Raw genomic sequence first — 15626 nt, forward strand, 5'->3', positions numbered from 1 at the left:
CCTCCCTGAGTTCAGAGTACTTCAGTTCCCTACAATTCCCTACTTCCCACAGCACAGCATTCCATATGGATCAGGTGAAACCTCAAGAAACTTGAAACCTGAAAATGTCCATACTGAATGCTAATGACTGGGTTGTGATACTCTTGGGTTATGGGGGTTTTATTTATTTTGGGGTGGTGGTGGTGTGTGCATTTGCTTCAGTTTCAGATTTAAAAGCAGGTTTTAGAAGAAATTTGTGTTGGGTTTTCAGTTTTTATAAAGCTCAATCCTATTTTGCCAGATGTTTTAGTGTTAACCTCTATGTCTATCAGCGAGTGAAACAACAGGCAACCCTTTTATGGTTGAGGATGCTTTTGGCTAGTTTTAGATGACTGAAGTCATGTTTAAGTTGCACCGCATTTCAGTAGTTTTGTTAATCAGTGTTGAAACTTGCTACTGTACAGAACACAGAATTTGTGAGAAGGTTTACTTGCATACAGCTGCATTCACTGCTGTGCCTTTATTAGCTTCCTCAGAACAAGATTACATAAACTGTGAACAAGTGTATTGACAGAGAAAAACATTTTATAAGAATAACCAAGTCTTGCTTAGCATGTTTTTCCATTGCTGTTTTTCGTCTTTACGCTAACTATGAATATAAACCAAAGCTTTTTTTTTATCACATTATATTAGTAGGAATAACTATAAATAAATGTTCTGTACAACTACTGTGCTTTACTGGACCATACCAAAATCTGTAAGTACTCATTTGAAGTAAATCAAGTCTCTGGCATTCAGTATACATAAAATTACTTCTATCAGTATTAAAAATGTCAGTGCCTGAACCTACTGAATCACTGGCCCATTCAGTTTAATGAATATTGGACATTGCATTCTACCTTTCCCTTTAAGACAGCTTGTTTATCTTTTTATTGACTTAGTGACATGAAAATCAAATAGGACTCTGATTTGTATTGACTTTTTTTCACATTAAAAAAAGTCCAGTTTGTCTTCTGTGAAAGTAAGATTGCTGATAGTAAGCTGAATGACTTTGCTTTACTGCTCATGGAGAATAAATGAAGGTGGCAAGTGACAACAGCCTATAACCTCATCCTTAATGAGATCATTTAAGGTGACATCATTACTCACCTTGTTAAAGAATATATTTGGGACTTATTGTTTTTGTAACTTTTTTCTTAAGGATGCTGGCTGCCCAATTTCTGTATAACGACTAGACTGGATTATATGTATGCTTTCCAGTGAATGAAAAGCCTGGCTAAGATTTATGAATTCACCCTGAATTGCAAATAGGTAATATCCTCAACAGAACCCTTTTTCTTCCTCAAATATATTTATAGCTGCTTAATGTCAAAAATAATTTACCCTGAAGAGAAGCAATGCTTTCTGTTGATCGTGTGTCGATCTGCTCGAGGGTAGGAAGGCTCTGCAGGAGGATCTGGATAGGCTGGACTGATACTGGCTGAGGCCAACTGTATGAAGATCAACAAGGCCAAGCCCCAGGTCCTGCACCTGGGGCGCAACAACCCCAAGCAGAGCTACAGGCTGGGAGATGAGTGGTAGGAAAGCTGCCTGGCAGAGAAGGACCTGGGAGTATTGGTTGATAGTCGGCTGAATATGAGCCAGCAGTGTGCTCAGGTGGCCAAGAAGGCCAACAGCATCCTGGCTTGTAGAAGAAGCAGTGTGGCCAGCAGGGCTAGGGAAGTGATTGTGCCCCTGTACTCGGCTCTGGTGAGGCCGCACCTCGAGTACTGTGTTCAGTTTTGGGCCCCTCGCTACAAGAAGGACATTGAGGTGCTCGAGAGAGTCCAGAGAAGGGCGGCGAAGCTGGTGAGGGGTCTGGAGAACAAGTCTTACGAGGAGCGGCTGAGGGAGCTGGGGTTGTTCAGCCTGGAGAAGAGGGGGCTCAGGGGCGACCTTATTGCTCTCTATAGGTACCTTAAAGGAGGCTGTAGCAAGGTGGGGGTTGGTCTGTTCTCCTACGTGCCTGGTGACAGGACGAGGGGGAATGGGCTACAGTTGCGCCAGGGGAGGTTTAGGTTGGATATTAGGAAGAACTTCTTTACCGAAAGGGTTGTTAGGCATTGGAATGGGCTGCCCAGGGAAGTGGTTGAGTCACCATCCCTGGAGGTCTTTAAGAGACGTTTAGATGTTGAACTTAGTGGTATGGTTTAGTGGAGGACTTGTTAGTGTTAGGTCAGAGGTTGGACTAGGTGATCTTGGAGGTCTCTTCCAACCTAGACGATTCTGTGGTTCTCTGACCTTAGTCCAATAATCTTATACTTCACCTGAGGTATAGCTGAACTGGTTTTCCTGGGTTTTCTGTATGTAATTGACTGCTTTATGCTGAAACTGAAAACTGGCCTTTCCCTTGACTTCATGTGTGAGCTTTCTCTATGAAGATGTTCTGCAGCATAGCACTGCTTGTTAAAATACCGCGGCATGCTGATGAAACTTGCTGTCAGAAGTAAAGGATTTAAATTATTTATTCACAGGAAAGGGATGAAGGAAAAATTGCTGATAATTCTGTATGTGTCCCTTAGTTCAAAATCTATGCAAAGGGCATACATTTGAAATAATCATCACAGCAATGTCTTGAGACTGAGTCAGCAAAGGCAGCGCTGTGCTTCTGTAGATCTGAAGTTAGCCTAGTTGGTACATGCACGAGGCTGCATGGAGCTTGGTGTATCAGCATGATAGGCTTTAAGGAAAGCTTCTTACACGCTACCTGCTTCTCAGAGCATGGTTACAGAATAATACAGTTTATACCATGCTCTGACGAGCAACCTTAAAAAGCAGAGCGAGGCACAAGCCATAGTTTCAAGAAAAGGGGATGACAGACTACAAATTAACGTGAAGCATAGTGTTTTCTCATCCTGTTCCACCGTAACTGCAGGTGCAAACAGAAATCTGGAAGAATGTTTTCCCGTTTCTCGTGTTCTCACCAAAACCTGAGACAAAATATGACCAAAAAGATAATGGAACAAGAACTGCTTTTACAGAGTTTGTGGTATATAGGCACAGACAGTACCTGTAATGTAACACTTCTGTTTAGACACTGCCTTAACAGAGGGATGCTGCATATCTGGCACCTCACGTTTGAATAGTTACAGACATCTCTAAATTTGTCTTAATGTTATCTAGCTGTGTTTCTTTCATCTTAGTAAAATGCAGGTATATATTCTTTGTGCTTGACCTGCAATACCAGTGTAAGAAAGCACTTCCACTTGCTCTCAGTGTGACAGGTGGGTGTGGTGTTTCCCTTGCCCTGCTTCACCTCAGCCTCCTTTCTTTGCTGCACACACTCCATTCTTCACTGTTTTTCTTCATCCTTTTTTATTTTTTACCTTGTTGCTTTTAGTTTATCAGCCATGGTTTTCAGTCCATATCCACGTACTCCTCATGTGTTGCAAATGACTGGAACAGAAACAGAGATGTGCCCTTGCATTCTCCAGTCTGATCAGAGCACAAGGATGGAAATGCCCATAAATGCTATTTCTGCCTTTGGTAGGCTCAGTAAAGGCTGGCAGAGGGGAAAAAGCATATTTGCTTAGGACAGGTAATGGAAGAATGAGACCGGAGATTATCAGAGGACACTGTTAAAAATGCATCTGAAAATGCTTTGCATCAACCTTTTACATTAGTATGTAATTAAAAAAAAACTTGCAGAATTATAGTTTAATTTTACTTTCAGCTGCTGCTCTGTTGGCTGTGGTCTCATCTCTAAAACAAACTGACAATTTTCGGAAAAAGTTGTGACCCATTTGGGTGAACTTGTGCTTTTTCTGCCTTCTCCATTTTTGTATTTTTAATATTAGATAATATCTAATAATTTCTTGACAGAATTTGTCTCATGGGATCTCGAAGTGGGAAATTTTCTACTAATTTTTTTAATGACTTTTTAAATGCACTTCTATAACTTCATCTAAGTTGGGCTTGATGTGATACTCTTCAGTATTTATGTACTTCAATTAACTTCTCCCTTAAATAGCTTGTTATATAAACTAAGTCTTGGACCACTATTGCCTCTCCTCATATAGAGAAAAGCACTGCCTAGGCACTCACAGAACTGTGTTACACTATTTATTATACTCTGTAGGAGTTTGTATCCTTGCATCCTGACGCAGACTGCTAACTTTCTGGAGTTGCCTCTCACCTGGTAGCAGTACAGCAATCTATTTCTCACTCATTGAGATGTATGCAGCGTCCAATGAGCTGCAACAGCTGCACTCTGCTGAACCAGCTTTTCGCTGTCGGGGAGCTGTAGGCACTGACACAAATAACTGTTATTGTATCCAGCTGTGGTTTAAAAAAGAAAAATTGAGACATCCTTTTCTCACACATGGCTCTTCCCTCCTTCCCCCTACCCTGTCTCAAATAATCGCCCTTTGGATATATGGTGGCTGGTTTGGGCTCAAAGCACTTTCATACCTGTCCCATTCCTACCAGATGGGAATTCCCTCGCTGACCCTAAGAGCACCGCTGACAGCAAATTTAGCAAAAGGGCATGACATCAGCCAAGACTGGCAACAGGATTACATCCTTATTAGGCTTAGCTGAGATACACCAGCAAGGCTACGTGGACAGTAACAGGGCTGTTTGTTCCCTGTCAGTTCAGTTGCCAACTTTCCCCACAACAAATCAAACTGTAATGGTGGGTCAGACTAGCCAAACACCACAGTAGTTTTATTCCCTTTTTTCAGGTGATTGTGTAACAGACAAAAACTTGCATTTCTGTTTTGCTTTCTTACAGTAAAAATGTAGTGAATATTGGTATCTTTTTGCAAGTAACATCCTTCCAGAGAGAAGACTGTTTTTAAGGAAAGAAAAAAAGTTTCTCATCATGTTTTAAGTTGAATAGTAGCTGATCATCTGTACAGCCCTTTTGCAACTCAGAATATCTCTATTTCTGTTCTTCAGTGGAGATGGAGTCTAGTTATCCTTGTCATTACTGGTTAAGCATAAACCATTATTCAGTGTGTCTTTTTTTACCAGATTTCTTATGGGGTAGACTTAACACTGATTAAAGAAATTGGAAAAAACAATGTATGCAACTACATAACAGAATGTGTACTTCAAAGTAGACTAAAATGTTTTCTTTCTTTCAAAGATGGAATGAAAGAAGAGAGCAGTATCATCCTCACACGGAAGCAGCTTTACAGCATGAGTTAATTTTACTCTTGCTGTGCTATAAGTGGTGGTTAACTGGGGTTGGGGGAGGGTGTCTTCAATTATCTAATGTTTTCCCCAATTAAAATGTTTATGTAACTAATATAATTATAGCTTTTATGTAATTGGGAAAAAAAAAAAAAGGTTCCTATTTCAGTATGTCTGGGTATTGCAGTTAATTTCCAGTCTCTGTCTGTACAGAGTTCTAATGAGGGGTCACAAAGCTCCTCAGAAGACTTCTAAAATTCCTTGCAGATGCAATTAGGATAAAATTGCCCCTAAATATATTTAAAGTTTTTAAAGATGTTCTTGGGTCAGAGATAAGGGAATCCTGTATACATTACCCTAATTTTGCAGTTTGTTCCCAGCTCTGTTTAGTGTTCAAAAGGGGGCTGTTAAAATATCCTCAATAAGCAAAAATGCACCCGGCACTTAATATTTGCTATTTTGGATTAAGTGTGACAGCTAGACAACTGTGCAGAAGGTAGTTCCATGGAGTATCACTTGCAGTATACCTGAAGGACAAATTTTCTTTACTTTTCAAGTAATTAATTTTCCAGATGTGAAGGCAATCAGTTTCTTGAACTAGAGCATGTGTTGTGTAATTAATAGCACAAGCAATATCATAGGATCTTTGGGACTTAAATTGCTTATGGACATCATTGGCATTGCAACTGGGAGGAGGGGGGAACACTGCAAATTTCATTTAGATCTTATACTGCAAATCCTGCTTATGGACACGATACTGTCTAGACAAGGATGAAGGATCCTGAATGTTTCTGAAGATTAGTGAATGTTTCTAAGATGAAAAGTTGACTACTGGGTCAACTGAACAGGCCAAAAAATAGGCTTATGTTCTTTAAAACCAATAGCTTTAACGTAAAGGTAGTTATGATGGATTAGTAATTAAACAAGACCCAATAATTTCCTACTCTTGCCAAACAAAAAAAAACAAAACAAAAAAACCAAACCAAAACAAAAGCTAGCACTGGAATGTATAAACAAGGTTTATCTTACAGATAAGACTTAGCTGTAAGATGATGAAGTGATCCTTCCACTTGAGTACTGATAGCATTCCTACTGGAGAATAGCAATGAACTCATCTTCAAGAAGGTGAAGTTAAATTGGATGGGAATTTTGGCCACACATCAGGAAAAGCCTTCTGATTATAATAATCTACCCCTAGAATGGGTGGCCTAGGAGGGTTTAGGATCAAGGATGGCTTTTAAGAAGAGGTTATGAGTGGGGTTCCTAGGAATGGCTTGGATACAGTTCTTCCTGGAGCTGGAAGTAGACTGGAAAACCTCTCAAAGGCTTTTCTGACAATTTTTTTTTTTTTTACATCTATTTTGTCACCTAGGGAAAAGACAAGTTTTCAGAAAATTTTTTACATATTCCAGTCTGTCATTAATTTGTCTATGAAAATGATTGTGGAAGGAATAAAACAAACTGTTTATTAGTTCTAAGGCATGTGTTCTGTTTAGATGTCTATAAAAATGTGACCATCATTCTGATCTGAACACTTCTATTGCACCTTGAATGTTTTTACTGCACTCACTCTTTGATCTTACGCTGTGCTATAATCTATTGTCATCTGAAAGAAGCATGCCAGCACAAATGCTGGTTAGGTGAGTCAGACCTGCATTTGAATATACACAGTAGGCCGTTCTGTATGTGGTTTATCAACTGCTACATGTACAAACCAGATGCACTAGCAGATTTTGCTAGCAATATTTGAGTACCTTCAAGAATCTGTCATTCACCTGGTGTTAAATGACTGGCATCTAACTTAAACTATCAACTCTGCCAAGAGAATGAAAGTGACTGTATTAAAGGCACAGAAAGAGGTTTAAATAATAATAATAATAATAATAATAATTTTCTATGTGTATGATGGCTGTTTACTCCAAACGACAACTAAGAGGAAAAACTCAAATGAATTGGAACACTTAGCTTACTCTGCAAATCACTGGATGATACCATTAGTTTTGTAGGCTTCAGAAGAGCTTACTCCTGATCTTAACTCCCCAAGTGATTTCACACAAAAAACAGTGTTTTGGGTTCACCTTTTTTATAGTCTTTTTAAATGTCTTTCTCAGCTGCTTTACTGTCCTTTCAGTGACATAAACTTATGGTTCAAAGCTAGCAAAGCACATTACGTGGTAAATAGCCACAGGATTTTTTGCTTTCCCATCCCAAAATAAAAATAATAAAAAATAAGTACCTTTGAAGAAAAAAGTAAAAATGCAGCCATGTATGTAATGTCTCTTACTTCTAATATATTATAAATAATTAACAATGTGAAGATGTAATTCCTCATGATGGAATGGTATCAGAACATCTGTATGTGTGATCTTTCAAGCGCACTGATGGTCAACATTGCAGGATTAGTATTTTTTTTTCCTACCCTATATCCAGTGCTAGACTTTCTTCCTTTTACAATATGTAGTTCTGAATCTCAGTTTTTACAGAAAGCCTTTAATCTCTTCCACTCTGTTGCTGCATACAACCACTGCCTGTGAATCGCTGCTTTCCTTGGAGGAAGGAAGACAGGAGAGAACCAGTAACATTAATCTTCCACATTAGAAAAGGAGAACAAAAATCTACAAAAAGGCACCACAAATGTAGACTTAATGGTCTGTCCAAATGGCATTTTTATGGTGGCATCGTCAAGTACAAAATACAAACACAAACGGAGTATTCTGAAGAATGACAGCAACCTTGCCAACTCTGAATTTGACAAAAATGTCTAATATTTAGCCCTGACCTCTATTATTGAGATAAGTAATATTTTCTGCTATAAGTAGTATTTTCTAGTGGACGCACAAGCCTATAATCAAGGTAGATGTGTTAGGGGAGGCACTAACCTGAAGTTGCACAGCAAAACACTAATGATCTGAAAGCATTGCTTCCCTGCTTCCCTCTGTGATGGTATGTTGCACACTGCAACATTGTTCTTGGACTGTAAGCTTGTTTTGATGACTTACTGCACAGACATTTTTTTCTTGTGCTTGTATCGTAGTTTCTTGTGTATGGACTCTAGGTGCTATTGGATTCAAAGCCACACTTCATAAAAAGACCTTGGCTCTGAGCTGAACCTGAAGGGTACAAACATGGTGACTGCTGCCGGGGGCCCAGTCTTGACATCTTCATTTTTTCCTCATCAATGACACACTTGGATGTTCTTAAGATTAATGAATGGTATAGTGATGTTACGCTGCTGTTTTCCAAATGGTGTTTTGCATCTGACAGTTCAATAATGTATATTTATATTTTTAAGTATTAAGGGTCTCTTTGAAGCCTTGGTGCTGTCCAGAGTTAATTTCCAGGTTTGAATTATTATTGTGATGTACATGAGTTGCAAAATGAAGCTCTGGCTTTATTTGTTAATTACATCACACATATGTGACATGAACAGTGGAGTCATTGGTGGGCAGGAAGAACATGATTTCTTCTAAAGCCAAGAAATAGGCTGATTATTTTGTGGGTTTGCATTTTTATACATTAATATATTAACTTGCAGCGTGTGAGTCTTGTCCTGCTTTCTGCTTAGCTCAGTGGCAAAGCATCAGCTCTGCTATATTCCTCCCAAGCTGCTATTCACAGCATGAATCCAAAGTAATCTCTGTTATATGATGTAAAAACAAAACAAACAAAAAAAAAGGAGAAACTGACCAAGGATTCACTAGCAACACTTTAATTCTTAAATAGTTCTCATCATAATAGAAGGAGGAAGAAAAAAGGAATGAAGCCATAACGAAGTGAAAGATTTTCATCCAAATGTATATACATAATGAGGAGAAAGAGGATGAGGGAAAGGAAGTACAGAGTATATATAGTCCATCTAGTCTATATTGCAAGATAAGCAAATGGTTTTAGGGTGTTAAGAGTAGCAAGAGGCCAAAGTAATTTACAAAGGGCAATAATAAAATATTTAAGATTTTTTAATATCTTTTTGTAACACTATGCCTAAAATATTGCCTATTTAAAACTGTTCTTACATGCAGCAGGGATCACTTTTAAAAAATCCCTTCAAAGGAATCATTAAATATTTCAGAGTTGTAGCTTGCAGTTCTGTGTTATGAAGGTCCCAGCGTTTTCCTTTATTACACTGGATTTAATCAATAGAAGACAGTTCAAGGATTTTTGTTTGTTTGTTTGGGTGAAGGTTGGTAATATGAAATTTACAGTGAATGCAAAACAAGAACAAGAATCTACTAAAGTGAAACCCTGGATAACCATGATGGGATCTTAACAAAAGAAAGCAAATGAATTCAAATCCTGGGCTCTAAACAAAGTGCAGAGCTGTATGGTTAACAGAATTTTCCACACCTCTGATTACAATATCCCAGAACTGGTTCAGAAGTTTTTCCAGCCTTGTTGAATATATCCCCTAACCTAGAAAGAGTTTCTCAGAGCAATACCTTCTCTCTGTTCATATAAACGTCGTCATTTTGTTTATAAAAACGGAGATGTTTAGCATGTATGTCAGCAATGAAAGTCTCTCTGTGACACTGGTTGTTTCAGAAAAAAATCACTCCCCAGTGCCAGAATTTAGGACACAATGAAACCACAGTGGTGATACCAGTTAGGGTCATCAATAATGAAGTAGTTATCTGAGCATTATTTCATTTTGATTTCAGCATCCTAAAAACTTGCAACCAAGGCTCAGACTTCCCTGCTGACCATTAAAGGTATGATCCATAACAATGTCTAGTTCATAGGAGACAAAGTCTCCCATTATAGAATGTAAGAGATCATTTCCAGATAGAACTGTACCATTTTTTGTTTCTGAAACAAAGATCCTCATTCCTACCGATCAAAAATAAAGCTGTACCAATTTTTGCTGAAAAACAGTTAATTTGGACAACTGCTTCATATTAAGGAGGTCAAGGAATGTTAGGTAGAAAAGTCTTTTACAGGATGCCCTGCCTGGACACTAGGGAGTGATCACAACCCCACGGTATTATCCTGAGGAAGAAGAGACAGTTTCTGAAGCAGACAAATCTTGGTCTTTTATTGGTTGTCCAAAGAAAGTTGAAAAGTGGTGCTTTGTGGTTTTGAGTTTTGTAGAAAGCCCAGGTACACCTGGAAGGACTGTCTGCTTTCAGTAAGATATTCTGCTTAATCAGCAGACTGCTGAATTTTTCATTAAATCCAGATATCAAATAGATTTAATGTCATGATAAAGTGGCTAATACTAAAGCCACAGAAAAGCTGTAGTGTTTCGTGTTAATTCAGTGGTGGCAAAAGTTGAGATCTGCTATCAAAGGTACATCTGGGAGAATAAATCTTTGTACCTGGTGGTCAGGCATAGGTAACTTGACAAGGAATCTACACTTTGGAAATCAGGAATTGCGTAATAATGTGATACCAAACAACGATGAGTACAAACAAAAAGGCTGTACAGGTATAGATATAGATGTAATCGAGAAAGGTGAATTGCTACAGTGAAATAAAAACATTTAAAAATTTAATTAGTGAAGTTCTTAAGGCTTCAAGGTCAATAGCAAGTTAGCAAAGATTTGAGAGAAGATCTGTGGTTTCTGATACGTGTGTACCTGCCTGGGAGCCATTTACGGTTTCCTGTTGGATATTCTATTTTTCCTAGTAGAACAATATCAAAATTCTGCAGCTGATCTACATTTACCATTTTGAGACACAACAGTGTAGCATACTTCATCCTCCCGTTCTTTGGATAAAGCTTGTTAGTAAAGGACATGTAGACCTGATACACTTCTAACAGCTGAGGCTGAAATGTAGTGCCGGTGTTGTCAGCACAGGAGAGCTGAATTAACAAAATGACTTTTTTTACATTTCAAGTACAATATCAATCCTGCTGACCTTTAAACTTCTTAGAAATATCAAGCTAAAAATGAATTCTTTATCTCCTTAAAGTATTGTCTCTTTCAAAAATGGATAAACACAAGCAACTCTTACCACTGTCCTCTTTGCAGGGATAGTGAGTTCGTACAGCAGGATACGTCAGATGTTGAAGTGTGATGTTCTGCATTGCTAGACAACAACAGAAAATAAAGCACAGAATAAAACATTCTATTTTTGTTTTGCTTATGTATTACTGGAAGTATGGGAGTTTGTTCTGCCCTTAGTGTATCTATTCACTTTTGTCTAATTTGCTTTCCCATGTGGTTAAATAAGAGAATAAAGGCACAACATTAAAATGAGATGTGACAAATGATGGAAAAGCAAAAGTCATCTGGAAGATGAAAGTGTTTCATGGGTTTCTGGGGCTCTCAGCCCCTCTCTTGCTTGCAAATCCTAAAACTGAAAGGGGTGGAAGGGCAGAGTGTTCCTCTCCCCTTCTTCACCTCTTTATGTCTGCTCCCACTCTCACTCCCCTGCCCCTAATATATGCTCAATTGTAAACTCAGCATTGCTGCCATGCTGTACAATTCACTTTGACAAAAATTGGTTCATGGAAACATTTACATAGTCTTTTTTCTTTCCTATGGAAAACATGATTTATTGAAGGTTGTAGCTTGGCGATGTAGCATCTGAATATGAACACCACTTTTCCACAAAAAAGGAGGGTTTACTTGTCTTTACCCACTTTAAAGTTGAGTCACTTCCTATAAATATCCTGAACATAATGAGGATTTAGGCATGAAACAGTCTGTACTAGCATTTTAAGAACCAATTTTGTATTTTTCGTACACTTGAAATACATGCCAGGCTAATCTTAGAATGCCTTTTAAAGCTTAGCAAGGTCAAATAAGTGCTTTGTGCAATCACACACGTAAGTTGTATTTAACTTTTCATTAACTTTTCAGTGTGCTAAAAAATATGCATAATTCATTTCCCTGCTGTTTTTCACTGTAACCATATGATAAATGGTGAGGGGGAAAAAGATGAGAGATCGGTGAAGCTTTCTCATGTATGCTACCACTGAGAAACCACTACAACTGCCAACTTAAAGAGTATGTTGCTGTCTAGGTTCATTTTTATTCAGATTCCAGTAAGTTGCATAATTAAAAGAATATTAATCTGTACTAAGTACAACTACTTGAACACCCCCTTATAATTGCAGAACTTTGCAATAATTACTGCTTTAGTATAGACTTTCTGATTAATACAAGCCATTGCAGTTCATTAAAAGTAAGTAACATGCATACATGGTTTGTGAAAAGTTTTAAGGAACGGCTGAAGATTTGCTTGTACCTTTTTGCTGTGCCATGAAAGACAGATGATTTTCCTTTATGGATTTACCTATGTCCTGTGTAATAAAACAACCTTTCTTCAAATGCATATTCTTATCTAGGCTTGCTTTCCTTGCTCTTACATAACTGAACACACACTTAAGACTGCTCTCTGTACTTATTTGCAGACTGCAAGATGGTCACGGTATCTGGGAAGATACTGCTTTCTGCAACAAGAGTTCATTCACTGCCTTAACTCAACCTTTTACGTTTGCCTTAGGGCAGAAACTTCCGGATTTTCCTTATTGAAGCTCATACAAGATTGAATCAAATATGTATTTGAACTATGAACATTGGTGTGCCCAAGAAATAAACCAGAGACGGTAGAAAACGCAGAGGAAACAGCAGTAACTTCATTTACAAGACCTAGCCTTGCCTGCCTCACTGTGCTCTGAAGAGGACAGTCCGTCTTTGGTGCCTCCATTCCGTGCAAATGCCTCGTTCCTCTCCACCAACACAGAAGGTAAGGAAACAGCTTGGAGTAACCAGAAGTACTGTGCTGGGGAACAAAGTCTTGATACTGTTCATTCCTGGAGAAAACAAGCCATCACAGTGCAAACGGGGACTTCTCAGAGACCCAGGGGCTTTTTAGCCTCACCAGTCATCCCAGAGTTGTTTGACCAAGCTATCAAGGAGGGACAGGCAGACCACCCACCGCAATCTGTTCAAACACCATTGTAGCTTTTGTTTTCTGACATACATAGCCCAATTCATCCCTGCTGCTGAGATCCAAGCTTTCTAGGCATAATTAGGACAGATAGCCATGTGTAGTAACCTTTCTAGTTGCCACACTCAGGAAATACTGCACATTAGGTTTTTTTCCTCTGCTATTCAGTAAGAAAATCTTGTTTATTTTGGTAAGATATATTTGGAATATAATACATAAAAGTAATATTTACCTCATTAGATATTGTTTGTGAATGAGGATAGAATATGCATCAGCCCAGAAGCAATAACAGACTAGCAGCAAAATATCATTTACAAACATAAATCATTCACATTCCATCTTAAGAGGATAATATTTTACTTCCCCAGATTACTTGCTTGTGGTAGGATATCATATACTTATAAGAAAAAGCATAAACCACTCTAGGAGGTAATTAAAGCTTTTTTTTTTTTTTTTTTTTTTTGTGGGCTTGGGTGGGGATATTTTTGTGTGATAGATTGGCATTTGGCATTGTGTGTCAAGCACCATCCCTGATAGTGTTCTCATTCAATTATCACCAGAAAACACTAGCGATAACATAGTATTTCCAACACCAGTAAATTTGGAGAAACTGAGGTTGCTCAAGAAAAGCATTTGAAAATAAAATCCATCCTTATGTTGACCCATCCAAGATGATTAGTTAAAAGCTATGTAGGAAGTCAGATTGAGAGATAGGGTTTGGCTGCTTCTTGTCAGCAAATTGTTGCTGATAAAGAGCAGGTTTAAAACTTTCTATGACAACTTTGATGGGAATTCAACAAGTCTGACTCTTTAATCAATGCTGTGGTGTGGAGGCTAATTTCATTCATCTGTGTGGGATACAGAATAGTTGAGGCTGGCTGGCACCTCCAACTTCTCTGCTCAAAGCACATTCAACTACAGCAGGTTGCCTAGGACCTTGCCCGGCTAGGTTCTGAGTATCTCCAAGGATGGAGCCTCCACAACTTCTCTGTGCAGTCTGTGCAAGTGTTTGACCATCCTCAAAGTAAGAAAAGGTATGGTTTAAAAAATAATAATAATTTTTAGTGTTTCCATGGAATTTCCTGTATTTCAGTTTGTGCCCATTGCCTCTTGTCCTGTTGCTGGGCACCGCAGAGAAGAGCCTGGATCCATCTTCTTTGTTTCTTCCCACTGGCCATTTAGTCTCATTTATAAGATTCCCCTGAGCCTTCTCTTCCCCAAGCTGAACAGGCCCAGTGTTCCTAGCCTCTCCTCACAGGATGGATGCTCCAGTTCCTTAATTGTTCCCATGGCCCTTTGCCAAACTTGCTCCTGTAAGTCCAGGCCTCTTTTGTACTGGGAGGCCACCAGCACTGGACCCTGCGCTCCGGGAGCGTCTCACCACTGCTGAGTAGGGGACAGATCATCTCCCTTGTCCTGCTGGTAGTGCTCTGCCTAATGTGGCCCAGGAGGCTCTTTGTCTTTTTTGCCATAATGCCACTCAGACTTTATTAATACAGAACCTTTCTGGATTTTTTTCTCTCTAATCTGGGATAATCAGCCGACACTATAAATTTATGCTGATGCAAATAAAATAAGAATTTATTGTCTGAGAGCAATTAAAAGTAGTTTTAAACCAGGAGTAATTTTTCACCTAGAAGTTCCAGATCAATACAAATCAATATGTTGCTGAAATGCTACTAGAAAACAAAAAGCTGAACGAAGAACGAGAAAAAAGGTTTGTACTTTTTCCATCTATAATGTATTCCATGTCCACATTTTTCCTTTCTGCTGTTTGTACTCATCAATAGAATATATGCCCAAGATCATCAGACAGGTATATGGACCTAATTATAAGACAGTACAAGATATTAATCCTATTAAGGTGACTAATGTAGGTGTGTAGTTACCTTAAACTCCTCTCCAGATAATGGGAAGATGCAAATAGTGATACTGAAGAGGTCTTAGGAGACCCGAATAGCCATCTGGATGTATTTATTTCTCTTTTGATTTTCTGTATGCGTATGTGTGTACACACACACTGGAGTCTAGGAGGAATGCTCCAAAGCTCAGCATTACGCCTAAGTATAGTGAATATAAGCCTATGTAATCATGATGAATTATTAAACATACAGGTTAGACCCTGGTAAGAACTAACCCTTTTAGGAATTAAAACCTGGTGGTGAGATCACATACGAATGTTATGGCTGTGCATGCTAAGAATATGAACTATCTTGCTGCTGCCATTTCCATATGCAGTTAACCACGGGACTACTGAGACAGCACATCATATCAGGCATGCAGATAACTGTGGGATTAATTTACAAGCAGGCTGGGAGGTACCCGAGTCTGTCCATGTCTGACAGGAATACTTACGTTCTTCTCACCTCAGAGCTCATTTGTAGTAATTGCTAAGAGATTCAAAGTTACTATTTATAGAGAGCTTTGGAGACATAAGTACTATATTCATCAGCAGAAGTATTCGCCAGAAACTGAAAAAGTGAAAAAGCAGACTTCATGTTGATAAATTGCTGAGAGGTCTAACAGCATTGTTAACTTCCTTTTGCAGTGACATGGGCTCTCCTGAGTCGATCCAA

At 38.7% G+C, this 15626-nt stretch overlaps 1 protein-coding gene across 2 annotated transcripts in view; it reads left to right on the top strand.

Moving 5' to 3' along the window:
* The first annotated feature begins 13872 nt into the window (after positions 1-13872).
* ATP2B2 (ATPase plasma membrane Ca2+ transporting 2) overlaps positions 13873-15626 on the top strand; it is a 415848-nt gene continuing 414094 nt past the window's right edge. For both annotated transcript variants that reach the window (XM_080606728.1, XM_080606718.1), the window contains exon 1: positions 13873-14084. The gene's annotated coding sequence lies outside the window, so the exon portion shown is untranslated. The remainder of the gene's footprint in view (positions 14085-15626) is intronic.

Source organism: Anser brachyrhynchus (assembly GCF_964034855.1).
Source record: "Anser brachyrhynchus genome assembly, chromosome: 10".
NCBI lineage: Eukaryota > Metazoa > Chordata > Aves > Anseriformes > Anatidae > Anser > Anser brachyrhynchus.